Raw genomic sequence first — 15,091 nt, forward strand, 5'->3', positions numbered from 1 at the left:
TTTCCAAAACGGAGCCTCCAGCTGTTGCAAAACTACAACTCCCAGCATTTCCGGACAGCCACTGATTGTCCAGGCATGCTGGGAGTTTAGCAACAGCTGGAGGCACCCTGTTTGGGAATCACTGGCGTAGAATACCCCTATGTCCACCCCTATGCAATCCCTAATTTAGTCCTCTAATGCGCATGGCGCTCTCTCACTTTGGAGCCCTGTCGTATTTCAAGGAAACAGTTTAGGGCCACATATGGGGTATCTCCGTACTCGGGAGAAATTGCACTACAAATTTTGGGAGGCTTTTTCTCCTTTTACCCCTTATGAAAAGGAAAAGTTGGGGGCTACACCAGCCTGTTAGTGTAAAAAAAAAATTTTTTTACACTAACATGCTGGTGTTGCCCTTTACTTTTTATTTTCACAAGAGGTAAAAGGAAAAAAAGACCCCCAAAATTTGTAACGCAATTTCTCCTGAGTACGGAAATACCCCATATGTGGGCGTAAAATACTCTGTGGGCGCATAACAAGGCTCAGGAGTGAGAGCGCACCATGTACATTTGAGGCCTAAATTGGTGATTTGCACAGGGGTGGCTGATTTTACAGCGGTTCTGACATAAATGCAAAAAAATAAATACCCACATGTGACCCCATTTTGGAAACTACACCCCTCACGGAATGTAATAAGGGGTACAGTGAGCATTTACGCCCCACAGGGGTCTGACAGATTTTTGGGACAGTGGTACGTGAAAATGAAAAATAAATTTTTTTTGTTTGCACAGCCCACTGTTCCAAAGATCTGTCAAACACCAGTGGGGTGTAAATGCTCACTGTACCCCTTATTACATTCCGTGAGGGGTGTAGTTTCCAAAATGGGGTCACATGTGGGGGGGGGTCCACTGTTCTGGCACCACAGGGGGCTTTGTAAATGCACATGGCCCCCGACTTCCATTCCAAACAAATTATCTCTCTAAAAGCTCAATGGCGCTCCTTCTCTTCTGAGCATTGTAGTTCGCTCGCAGTGCACTTGACGCCCAAACATGGGGTATTTCCATACTCAGAAGAAATGGGGTTACGAATTTTGGGGGGCATTTTCTCCTACTACCCTTTGTAAAAAAGTAAAATTTGGGGAAAAACCAGCATTTTTGTGGAAAAATATTTTTTTTTCATTTACACATCCGACTTTAACAAAAAGTTGTCAAACACCTGTGGGGTGTTAAGGCTCACCGTACCCCTTGTTACGTTCCTTGAGGGGTGTCGTTTCCATAATAGTGTGCGATGTGGGTTTTTTTGCTGTCCTGGCACCATAGGGGCTTCCTAAATGGGACATGCCCCCCAAAAACCATTTCAGAAAAACTCACTCTCCTAAATCCCATTGTTGCTCCTTCGCTTCTGAGCCCTCTAGTGCGCCCGCCGAACACTTGACATACACATATGAGGTATTTTCTTACTCGAGAGAAATTGGGTTACAAATTTTGAGAGGATTTTTTTCCTTTTACCCCTTGTAAAAATTCAAAAACTGGGTCTACAAGAACATGCCAGTGTAAAAAATGAAGATTTTGAATTTTCTCCTTCACTTTGCTGCTATTCCTGTGAAACACCTAAATGGTTAACACACTTCCTGAATGTCATTTTGAATACTTTGAGGGGTGCAGTTTTTATAATGGGGTCATTTATTGGGTATTTCTAACCAGAAGACCCTTCAAATCCACATCAAACCTGAACTGGTCCCTGAAAAATTCCGATTTTGAAAATTTTGCTAAAAATTGGAAAATTGTTGCTGAACTTTGAAGCCCCCTGGTGTCTTCCAAAAGTAAAAACTCATCAATTTTATGATGCGAACATAAAGTAGACATATTGTATATGTGAATCAATATATAATTTATTTGGAATATCCATATTCCTTATAAGCAGAAAGCTTCAAAGTTAGAAAAATGCTAAATTTTCAAATTTTTCATGAAATTTTCAAATTTTTCACCAAGAAAGGATGCAAGTATCGCCGAAAATTTACCACTAACATAAAGTAGAATATGTCACGAAAAAACATCTCGGAATCAAATTTATAAGTTAAAGCATCCCAGAGTTATTAATGCTTAAAGTGACAGTGGTCAGATTTGCAAAAAATGCTCCCGTCCTTAGGGTCATAATGGGCTCCGTCCCCAAGGGGTTAATTAAAGGAGTTTTCCAGGATTAAAAAACGTATCCCCTATCCTAAAGGTAGGGGATAAGTTTCAGATTGCGGTGGGTCCGACCGCTGGGACCCCCCGCAATCTCCCGTACGGGGCCCCAGCAGTCTGTGGGAAGGGGCCGTGTCGACCTCCGCACAAAGCGGCGGCTGACACGCCCCCTCAATACAACTCTATGGCAGAGCCGGAGCGTTGCCTTTGGCAATCTCCGGCTCTGCCATAGCGCTGTATTGAGGGGGCGTGTCGACCGCCACTTTGTGCGGTGGTCGGCACGTGCTATCAGGCCGGAGAATCCATACGGGAGATCATGAGGGCTCCCAGTGGTCGGCCCACCGATCTAAAACTTATCCCCTATCCTTAGGATAGGGGATACATTTCTCAAGCCTGGACACCTCTTCAAATATGTAACGCAAGTAATGTTTGGTCAGAGGGTCTGACTCCTGGAGCTCTTACCAACAACTAACACACAAGTAATCCCAGCTGATGAGTACCAAAAAGTGTCCTGGTTTCTTTACTGTCATCATCTCTTTTGTGGTTTTATTTTGGACTGGCATTTGTTACTAACATAAGAAGAATGGATTGTTACTAACCTAAGAACCAGTGTTCTTAGATTAGTAAAAATCCCAGTCCGAGATGAAACCACAAAAAAGATGATGACAGTAGTAGAAAACAAGTACACTTTTGGGGATTTGTTAGCTTTATTTCCTTGCATAAGCTCTGAGAGCCCAGCACTATCAAGTTGGGGTAGTTAACCCTGTAACCCTCTCCCATCTTCATTACAATTGTGTTCCTTTTGCCTTCATCATTGTATGCGCAACCAGTTGTTCTCTATTGTATTAATTGCTATTGTTTTCTATTGTGTAATGGCCATTGAAGTTGCATCCTTTATTCCCAGCACTCCATACTCCATCTTTTTGTCTTCATATATTTCCCTGTATCTACATCAAGTTTGACAAAGGTCTTCAATAGCAAAACATCACATGTGTGGTTTGCATTAAAGGGGTTATCCAGAATTAGAAAACATAACTGATTTGTTAAGAAAAACAGTACCTCGCCTGTTATCACGTTGTGTGTGGCATTGCAGCTCAGTTTATTGAAGTGAATTGAACCAAGTTGTAATATCGCACTCAACCTGATATCAGGCGTGGTGCTGTTTTTTAAATAAATTAGCTCTGCTTCTCTATCCCTGGATAACCGCTTTCAATACCAGGGTTTCTTTTTCAGACTTGACACAAAATTGCCAGGGACGAGGAAAGGCTATACTAAACAGGCCACTCACTTTAGTGACGCTGCTTATGTGGGCTGACTGGCCCAATTGCCCCGGTGACACCTCCACACATTCAGCACAGGACAGTGCAGTATTTACTACTTCTTAACCCCTTAACGACACAGGACGTAAATGTAAGTACTGGTGATGTGGTACTTAACGCACCAAGATGTACATTTACCTCCTGAGCATAACCGCGGGCATCGGAGCGATGCCGGCATCATGCGCGGCAGGTCCCGGCTGTGGATCGCAGCCAGAGACCCGCCGGTAATGGCAGACACCCGCGATCCCGCGGATGTCCGCCATTAACCCCTCAGATGCCGTGATCAATATAGATCACGGCATCTGCAGCATCGTGGTCACTTAACAGGATGATCGGATCGCCCGCAGCGCTGCCGCGGCGATCTGATCATCCTGCATGGCAGACGGAGGTCCCCTCACCTGGCTCCGCTGCCTTCCGGGAGTCTTCTGCTCTGATCTGCCTTCCCGCAGACCAGAGCAGAAGATGACCGATAATGCTGATCAGTGCTGTGTCCTATACATAGCACTGAACAGTATAAGCAATCGAATGGACTATAATAGTGTAAAAATAAAAGTAAAAAAATTTAAAAAATAAAGTAAAACAATTTGAAAAACCCCTTCCCCCAATAAAAACGTAAATTGTCCCATTTTCCCTATTTTACCCCCAAAAAGTGTAATTAATAAAAATTATTTTATATACATATTTGGTATCGCCGCGTGCGTAAATATCCGAACTATTAAAATAAAATGTAAATGGTCCCGTACGGTGAACGGCGTGAACGTTAAAAAAAAAGTCCAAAATAGCTGCTTTCTTTTATAACATTTTATTCCAAAAAATTTATAAAAAATAAATAAACATTTTATAAAAAATGTAATAAAAGTTTTGTATAAGCAAATATGGTATTAATAAAAAGTACAGATCACGGCGCAAAAAATTAGCCCTCATACCGCCGCTTATACGGAAAAATGAAAAAGTTATAGGTCTTCAAAATAAGGGGATTTTAAACGTACTAATTTGGTTAAAAAGTTTGCGATTTTTTTTAAGCGCAACAGTAATAGAAAAGTGTATAATTATGGGTATCATTTTAATCGTATTGACCCAGAGAATAAAGAACACATGTCATTTTTACCATAAATTGTACGGCGTGAAAACAAAACCTTCCAAAATTAGCAAAATTGCGGTTTTCTTTTTAATTTCCCCACACAAATAGTATTTTTTTGGTTGCGCCATATATTGTATGGTAAAGTGAGTGATGGCATTACAATGGACAACTGGTCGCGCAAAAAACAAGCCCTCATACTAGTCTGTGAATGAAAATATAAAAGAGTTATGATTTTTTGAAGGCGAGGAGGAAAAAACAAAAACGTAAAAATAAAATTGTCTTAGTCCTTAAGGTCCAAATGAGTCCTTAAGGGGTTAATGTACACTTGGCTCGATGGTCATGTGCATTTGTTCTTGCATGTTTGGCCAGTGATCGGATGCTGCGTATCATTTTGAGTATATAGGGCCATCATCAAGGCACTTCTGTCCAGGATCCTGGAGCAGCGGCAGACAGAGAAGTTATTCTATTCCATATTTTTGTTTTCTTATTTGTCCTCCTGTTTCCTACCCCCTGGAGATTTTCTGTCAAGCTTGGAAAACCACTTTTAAAAAAAATCACACCATTCAAGACAATAGTATGTTTATGTATAAATGATTCACAAAAAGGCCTTTCCCCCAAATATTTACTACTTCTTAATGTACAACTGATAGGTTTTGCAAAGTTCTACAGAATTCAAGTCCATCTCATCTAACAAAGCGACAAAACATTCAGATTGATGAAAACATAGGTGTAGAATTCTGAAAACTGTCTAGAAGAAAAACTGTTTTTGTTGCCCATAGCAACCAGTCACAGGCCAGATTTAATTTTCATCATTAAAATTAAAGTTGAGCTGTGATTTGTTGCTATGGGCAACAAGGACACTTTTTTCTTTAAGGTAATTTTCAGAAATCTGCCGTGATTATTTTTTCAGTTGAAATATATGTATTCTTTTTTTTTTTAAAGAGAATTGTAAGAAATGACTAACGATGTGTGAAAGACATGAATGACTTTATTAAATTGGCATTGTAAGAATCAAAAATGTTTTGTTTGTTTTACATCTTGGCAAATATAAACCTTTCTGATGTGCTTCATAAAGTCTACTAGGGGTCCCCATACCATCCAGAGCATAACCCTGTCTAGCTGCAGCATCATCTTTGTCCAAGCTGAAGCAGAGGCTTAGACAAAGTCCAGGAAGTGAGGAAGGGGCTGGTATTCTGGGCTAGCTCCTGTCCTACCTATCAGACTCCTGTCTGAACACATAGGGGAGGGGGTTAAAGAGCAGCCTGCAGTAATTGGATGAAGAGACACTGAACAGCACAGCATACTCAGGGATGGAGTGATTGCATGGTGAGTGAGGGTGGGCTCAGTGCATGCTTAGGACATGCCCCTTTCCTGAGCAGTGGATGTCAGAATAAGTGATAAGCAGAACAGAGGGATTTGTGAGCCAAATACAGAAGCTAGACACATAAAAGAGACATGTAAAGCATCTGCATGACCTAGTGAGTGACATATATAAGCATTATTTTTCTCTGTGATATGATATGTATGCTTTAATTGCCACTACTCAGACACTGCTTTTAAGCTAGGATTACAGTGCGTTTTTTTGTGGTTTGAAGGTCAGGGGGAAAATACTGTACATCACAAAATCACATGCAGATCATTGCAGTTATTAACATGCTAAGCTTATTTTTTTTTTAAATGTTTTTAAAAGTAACCACATCGCAAAAGCATATTGATTTGTGGAAAAAAATGCAAGAATGTTTAAGGTGCATTTTTTGTACCTGATTTTAAAGTGATAATAATGTAAAAAAAATAAAAACACGCCCAAGTTCTCACTACTGAATATCCAGGCAGAATTCTGTTTGGAAATCCACTGTGAAATTCTGGTGCAGCAAAATCCCATTGGTGTTAATGGGATTCTGCTGCACAGTGCACACCACGTGGCGGTGCTTCCACCACTGTAATTCTACCAATCCTTGTAGAATACATTGCCATCAACAGAAAAATCCACACGGTCCTAGTGCTGACTGATTCAGCCGGTGCAAACCGCCCCTGGAATCTCTGGCTGGATTTTTTCTGTCTGGAAGGTCCTCAGTATGAACCTAGCCTTAAAGGCAAACTTTCATTACTTGAAAAGTGGGACTGGCTTATTACAATGGAGTATGATACACTCTTAGATGCTGCAATGTTTTTTACGGAATCATAGTTATAGAACCATTCAGGAATTGTGCTCTGAGATCTCCCTGGTGGCTCCCCCCCCCCACCACTCTGCAACCTTTCATTGATAGAACTTTTCCTATATCCAAAGAGGTACAATTATACACCATCGTAACAAGAGAGCCTGTCCATGTAAACGGCACTGTCAGATCAAACAACTTTTTATATGTTGTTACTGATGAAAATTCAAGACCTTTTGTAATATGGTTGTCTAAAATGTTTTGAATTTTTAATAAAGAAAACTGCTCCTGAAAACCCCACCGCTAGGGGTCCCCATACCTACTGGGGCACTAACCAGTCCTGCAGCAGCATGGACAATTCTGCATAAGAAGACAAACCAATCACCTTCCATCACCAGGGACACACCCCCTTCCCCTGTGAGCTAATTAAAAGAGGTATTATATAATAAATATAGGTAAAAGAGGCATAAAATGTACATGGTCAGGATTAGGTACTGAGTAACATCCTTTTTTCCTTTTTTTTTTTTTTTTTTGGGGGGGGGGGGGGTATCTGACAGGTATGATTTAAACCTGTCCATATTGCCTTGTATGTGCATGTGCATTTGATCAGCACAGCCCTGCAATGGTCACTAGCTAGGACCATTTGTGATCCAGTGTAAGCCAACTACCAGAAAGTGCTTACTACACAAATAAGAGAAGGGTTACATAAGATACATAAAGTACAGCATTCTCTTATCTTTCCTGTGCAAGCTTTATTAGTGAATGTTATAATGATATCTCCCTATCAATCTTTTATGTTATTCTCACGATACCAAGATAAAATCCCCTGTCTGCATGTCACTGCTTAATCTATATTTAGATATTAGGTTTCTTTTTTGGTTGCACCTGCTTTAGCTGTAATATGCATGAGAGATATGAAGACGCTTCAGACAGTGTGGCAGTCCTCATCTGAATAATGATTCATACAGCAAGATTTTGTAACTGACTGTATGCCAGATAAAACTTAGATTTTCTGCCCATCTTCTCATTGTACCGCAAAATTGTTTACTCTGTTTTTATTATCTTTTAAAAAGACTGTTTTTACATTATCATTTAAAAAGACTTTTCTTTAAAGGAGTAGTCCAGTGGTGACTCAGTGGGGAGCAACTTATCCCCTATCCTAAGGATAGGGGATAAGTTGCAGATCGCGGGGGGTCCGACCGCTGGGGCCCCCTGCGATCTCCTGTACGGAGCCCCGGCAGCCCGCGGGAAGGGGGCGTGTCGACCTCCGCACGAGGCGGCGGCCGACACGCCCCCTCAATACAACTCTATGGCAGAGCCAAAGCGCTGCCTTCGTCAATCTCCGGCTCTGCCTTTGAGATGTATTGAGGGGGCGTGTCGGCCACCGCCTCGTGCGGGGGTCGACACCCGCTATCTGGGCGGAGAGTCGGGCCCCGTACAGAGAGATCGCAGGGGGCCCCAGCGGTCGGACCCCCCGCGATCTCAAACTTATCCCCTATCCTTAGTATAGGGGATAAGTTTTTCACCACTGGACTACCCCTTTAAGGACACAACCAATTTAAATTTTTGTGTTTTTGTTCCTTGCCTTTTATAAGGCATAACTTTTATTTTTCCATCCACAGAGCCATATGAGGGGTTGTTTTTTGTATAACCAATTGTATTTTGTAATGACATCTTTCACTGGATTCGGCCATGCTAAGGAGATGAGTCTAAGTATCCTCTAGGTTTTAACCCTTTAGACACCTACACGATGTGGAAGCTGGACTTAGCTGCTGGGGGGTTCCAAATCGCTTCCCAAGTATGTTTCAGGCGTGGGTAGCAGCTGGCTAAGAGGACCATGTGGTATCAGTGCTTAGCACCAGAAAGGTCAATGAAGTGTAGTCCACAATCTGGGTCAGGTAGTATGGTGGAGTCAGATACAGGCAATTGGGTCGAGGCAAAAGGAGTCAGGCACAGGAAAGATGAAACACAACATAGTGGTCAGATAGAACTTGAATAAGGAGAAGCACTCATTGAGTCAGATACAGCACACCCCTGGGAAATTGCATATACCAAACAGATACATTAGTCTAGGCAAGGCCATGTTCTTATAGGTTTGGTGATTTGAAGCCATCCCAGGTAAAAAAGCTGGATGCAACATCCAGCACCCTATAGCTAAAATGGGGCACAGCGCTTGACTTATGATCTGGCATAGTTGTCCTAAGGTGAGGTTTTACTTGATCACAAACACTGCATGCAATGGTTTTGAATTCAGTGCAACCACACTGGTTGACAACTATGCTTGATTGCAAGACATATATAAACCTATTATTAGTCTTCCCCAATGTCTTTCACTAGAATCCTTATCATTTCATTATATAATTACTTCAGTCAGACAATAATTGTTAAAATTGTACTGTGACAGAATAGAATATGGCATGGAACCAATCCCCATATAATACAGGCTGATTGGATGCCATATGAAAATAAAAGATGTTTATGCTGTTATTGTACATTCAGTGCATGCACTATCATAAGTAAGTCGGTATCCTAATCAAATGGCATTTCCAAACAGTCCTAGTTATGTTAATCTAAATAATCACATGGTAGTATCTTTTTAAGCAATGAGCATGGGATGTGCTAGCCCATGTGTACATGCTTACATGATTCCGTACATGTCATTGAGAAATGTCAGAAGAAAGTGATGGGAGTCCAAAAGATGGGATCTATAGCTATCATAGGAAGGAAGAGTATGATGTCTCTGTAGCTTTAAGAGCCCAGGACTTATAAGCTATTAGGTAGGGAGGGGGTATTAAAGACACATTGCCAATTCATATTTATAGTATAGCTACATATCTATGTAAAAAGAGTATATACTATATCTATCAAAAAAACAGTATGCACCAGAAGTTGTTTGATGCATAACTCCCATACTATTCAAAAGAGAGAGCCACACTATATTCTCCACCTCATCCTATACAACTGATAGCTACCTTGCAGTGATATGACCACCTGCTAGAAGGTATTTATACTTGAGATTGGAACATTTCTTTAAGTAATGGGGCTATGAAGGTCATAAACAATATATTTCAATGTCAGTCATCAGACTAGCTGTGAAAGCTCAGAGAAGTACATGATCAAAAGAGATCTGTTGTGGACCTGATTTTAGTGACTGGAGGAAGGGAGGGAGGGGGGGGGGGGGTCCTAGCTCCCAGACCTCTAACTTGTACAGTGAACTTGCATTTTAAAATGAGAATTCATAATTATTAGGCAGCTCATTTTATTACAGGTAACACCGATCAAAAAGGATTAAAACTGACACTAGCAAGAGAAAATTTGTAAAACGCCATCAGGATTCAACACTAGAACTACTGAAGCGTGATGAGCACACAATCAGATGCTTTGTTAATAATGGCAGGGTCGCACAAAACGTGTTGGTAAGAAAAGGTGCAAATTAACTTCAAAAGGCTTGAGAAGAATTAAACATAAAACGACCATGAACCCTTTATCCTTTAGTGCCAGCATTTTCTAACTGCAAATTTTCTGTAGTTTTTTGAAGCATACGATATGAAGTGACATGTCAAGAAGGCTCAAATACACACACATTTTATTATAGTTTTCGCTGTGTCAGTGCTTTTGATAAAAAAAAATACAGACTTATATGATCTTCAAAATTGGGACCAAATATTAACTAAATTTTTTGTGTAAATAACCTTGAGTTAAACGGGTATTCCGGGCAAAAACATTTTATCCCCTATCCAAAGGATAGGGGATACGATGTCTGATCGCGGGGGGCCCACTGCTGAGACCTCCCGCGATCTCCCTGCAGCACCCGCTTTCCAGTTTTGGAAACCTCCGGCTTCCGGGACTGGGGATGTGACGTCACGCCATGCCTCCTCCATTCATGTCTAACCTGTGAAGAGGAAAACGTGCCCAGTTGCGCATAGCAACCAATCAGCTTGCTACTTTCATTTTTATGAAGGCCTGTGAAAAATGAAAGAAGCAATCTGATTGGTTGCTATGGGCAACTGAGCTAGTTTTCCTCTGCATAGGTTTTGATAAATCTCCCCCATAGAGATCATACCCCTGCAGTCCATACATCCCCAGCCCGTGCGCCTTCTCATCCTCTCCTTTTCAGATAACACTTATCTTCTCTGTGAGGTCCTTCTCCTGTGCAGACCTGTGTCCTTAGAATACAGAGCAGGGGGGAGGGGAAGTGAGGAGCTGTGTACTCAGCTGGATGAGATGAGGGGGCGTGGCTTATTCCTCTCATGCAGACAGAGAGAGAAAAAAAAAGCAGTGACATATTGTCCACAACAGACTCAGAACTGTGGACAACAGTAAAAGAAAACCCTCTGAACTACAGAACTTCCTGCCCAACAAACACATACATGCTGCCAAAACATATAACACATCTATATTGCAAAAAAAACTAAACATAAAGAAGATGCCATATAGTCAAAAAAATTAACCACCGGAGTACCCCTTTAAAGATCAGGAGAGCTGTCCAGCACCTTCAAAGTGTGCCACATAAAGTACAGACACCCCATTTTGCCTCTGCATCACAAGGCCCTGTATCCTGCACAAATGCTACCCAAGTTGACATTCTGGCCATAAGATGCAAGCCCGTAACCTGCCTAAAAGGTCCCTGTTGCCTTGTGAGTCCTTTCACTTACATTACAAACAACATAACATGGAAAATTGGATCAACATTACTTAAAATCCCATAGAAGGTCATCCTTCTAATTTGAGGGTAGGTTAAAAATCAATTCCCAACTAATATGGTACATATTCATCAATTAACAATCAACATTTTTTTGTTTTCCCCACTTAAAAAATATATAATATATTCACATTATATCCTAGAATTGTCTGTTGGGTAAGATCCCCACCTATCTACTATCTATTGACACAAAAGATCCACTAAGCCATATTTTGCAAGTCAAAGAGGCCAGTGAAGAGCTGTTTAACCCCTTAAGGACCGGAGGTTTTTCCATTTTTGCATTTTCGTTTTTTGCTCCTTGCCTTTAAAAAATCATAACTCTTTCAAATTTACACCTAAAAATCCATATGATGGCTTATTTTTTGCGCCACCAATTCTACTTTGTAATGACGTCAGTCATTTTGCCCAAAAATCTATGGTGAAGCGGGAAAAAAATCATTGTGCGACAAAATTGAAAAAAAAACGCTGTTTTGTAACTTTTGGGGGCTTCCGTTTCTACGTAGTACATTTTTCGGTAAAAATGACACCTGATATGTATTCTGTAGGTCCATACGATTAAAATGATACCCTACTTATATAGGTTTGATTTTGTCAGACTTCTGGAAAAAATCATAACTACATGCAGGAAAATTAATACGTTTAAAATTGTCATCTTCTGACCCCTATAACTTTTTTATTTTTCCGTGTATGGGGCGGTATGAGCGCTCATTTTTTGCGCCGTGATCTGAAGTTTTTAACGGTACCATTTTTGCATTGATAGGACTTATTGATCACTTTTTATTCATTTTTAAATGATATAAAAAGTGACCAAAAATGCACTATTTTGGACTTTGGAATTTTTTTGCGCGCACGCCATTGACCGAGCGGTTTAATTAATGATATATTTTTATAATTCGGACATTTCCGCACGCGGTGATACCACATATGTTTATTTTAATTTTTATTTACACTGTGTTTTTTTTTTTTATTGGAAAAGGGGGGTGATTCAAACTTTTAATAGGGGAGGAGTTAAATGATCTTTATTCACTTTTTTTTTTCACTTTTTTTTTGCAGTGTTATAGGTCCCATAGGGACCTATAACACTGCACACACTGATCTTCTATGTTGATCACTGGTTTCTCATAAGAAACCAGTGATCAACGATTCTGCCGGATGACTGCTCATGCCTGGATCTCAGGCACTGAGCAGTCATTCGGCGATCGGACAGCGAGGAGGCAGGAAGGGGCCCTCCCGCTGTCCTGTCAGCTGTTCGGGATGCCGCGATTAGCCGCGGCTATCCCGAACAGCCCGACTGAGCTAGCCGGGAACTTTCACTTTCACTTTTAGCCGCGCGGCTCAGCTTTGAGCGCGCGGCTAAAGGGTTAATAGCGCGCGGCGCCGCGATCGGCGCTGCGCGCTATTAGAGGCGGGTCCCGGCTTCACTATGACGCCGGGCCCGCCATGATATGACGCGGGGTTACTGTGTAACCCCGCGTTATATCAGAAGAGCAGGACCAAGGACGTACCGGTACGTCCTTGGTCCTTAAGGGGTTAAGGGGTAACAGAGTAATCCAAGTAAGCATGCCATAAATTTCAATAGAGCCAATGGAGCTCCTTAATCTTTATAACTGTTTAACCATAAGAACATGGGGGGGAGATTTATCAAAACCTGTACAAAGAAAAAGTTGCCCATAGCAACCAATCAGATCGCTTCTTTCATTTTAAGAAGGCCTCTGAAAAATTGAAGTGATCTGATTGGTTGCTATGGGCAACTTTTCTTTGCACAGGTTTTGATAAATCTCCCCCATACTGTATAAATACATGCAAATCAGGCATTGGCCTTTCCTGCCATCCCATGACCTCTCTAGATCTCTTTACTTTCTCTCCTCTCCCCCTGTATATTGTAAGCCCTCACTGGCAGGACTCTCACTCCCTTTCATTAAGGCTGGGTTCACATCACGTTTTTCCCCATATGGGAGCACATACGGAAGGGGAGAGCTAAAAACTTGTGCTCCCGTATGTAATTAATTTTAATGAGCCGACTGGAGTTAACCGGTCGGCTCATTTTTCCCTGTATGCGGTTTTCTACTGTACCTAAAACCGTAGTCAACCACGGTTTTAGGTCCGGTAGAAAACAGAATATGGGGGACTGGTTAAGTTCGGTCGGCTCATTGAAATTAATTACATACGGGACCGCATACAGCAGGATACGGGAGCGCAAGTTTTTAGCTCTCCCCTGCCGTATGCGCTCCCGTATGGTGAAAAACGTGATGTGAACCCAGCCTTACTCTGTTTCACATTCACTGTAGTTGAATCTGTGTTATTTATTTTAACCCTTATCATATGTAAAGCGCCCTGAAACTTTATAGCCCGGGGGCTATAAAATAAATTATAATAATAAATGTTTTCAATGTATATCAAACATCTCCACACTCAGGGGGTCTTATATATTTTGTTTACTCCTCATTAAACAGCGTCAGCCTCCTTACCATTCGTAATAATGTAAATAAATAAGTAGTAGAGCTGATACATGGCTGGTACATGAAACAAAGCATCCTGGTATGAGACATGGAATACAATTCGCACCTGCCTCAATAACAACACTATAGAATCCTTTTAGAAGGTCCTTATGCATTGGTATTTGCACGGATAAGCCATATAGTTCCTGGCTACCCAGACATATTCTGTAAATGTGGTGGATCTGTCCTGCCATATTACAATTTTGGTTGTGCGTATATGGTTTTGCCCATAACATTTTCCTTACCTTCCTCATTAGGGATCCAGAACAGTAGCACAGACATGTAATAGAGCAGCAGGAAACGCTAGCAGAATGCTTGGGTGTATAGGGAGAGGTATAAGCAGTAGAAAGAGAGAAGTGATCATGCCGCTGTACAGAACACTGGTGAGACCTCACTTGGAGTATTGTGCGCAGTACTGGAGGCCGTATCTCCAGAAGGATATAGATACTCTAGAGAGAGTTCAGAGAAGATACTAAACTAGTACATGGATTGCAGGATAAAACTTACCAGGAAAGGTTAAAGGACCTTAACATGTATAGCTTGGAAGAAAGAAGAGACAGAGGGGATATGATAGAGACTTTAAATACATAAAGGGAATCAACACGGTAAAGGAGGAGAGGATATTTAAAAGAAGAAAAACTACCACAAGAGGACATAGTTTTAAATTAGAGGGGCAATGGTTTATGCAGTAATATCAGGAAGTATTACTTTACTCAGAGAGTAGTGGAAGCATGGAATAGCCTTCCTGCAGAAGTGGTCGCTGCAAATACAGTGAAGGAGTTTAAACATGCGTGGAATAAGCATAAGACTATCCTTCATATAAGATAGGGATAGGCATAAGGCTATCCTTCATATGAATTCGGGTAGAAAAACAGACATGGTGCACATCTACAATCTTGTATAATGATCTGATTGCTTCTCAGCATAATATCAAAAACTAACAGGTTGTTCGTATACATTTTTGATCAAAAAGTACAAGCCCGCTCGCCACGTCAAGGCCACCTATCCAGAGTGGGTCCCTAACGTCCCTAGCATAAAATGGCGCAGCACCGGGCGGCGACGACAATGCCCACAGGGGGGAACGACCCACCGGCAGAGCGGCCCCAATGCCACTCAAACCAGTCTATGGGCCGCACCCCCCCGCAGACACAGCGCCACGGCAGCAACGGACAC

The 15,091-nt window shown here is 41.5% G+C and overlaps 1 long non-coding RNA gene across 1 annotated transcript in view; it reads left to right on the forward strand.

Moving 5' to 3' along the window:
• The window catches only part of LOC130356495 (uncharacterized), a 125,142-nt gene that overhangs the window by 64,961 nt on the left and 45,090 nt on the right, over positions 1-15,091 (forward strand). Inside the window, exon 2 of the long non-coding RNA XR_008888899.1 lies at positions 9,987-10,134. This is a non-coding gene — a long non-coding RNA (uncharacterized LOC130356495). The remainder of the gene's footprint in view (positions 1-9,986; positions 10,135-15,091) is intronic.

The sequence above is a fragment of the Hyla sarda genome, chromosome 2 (genome assembly GCF_029499605.1).
Source record: "Hyla sarda isolate aHylSar1 chromosome 2, aHylSar1.hap1, whole genome shotgun sequence".
Taxonomy (NCBI): domain Eukaryota; kingdom Metazoa; phylum Chordata; class Amphibia; order Anura; family Hylidae; genus Hyla; species Hyla sarda.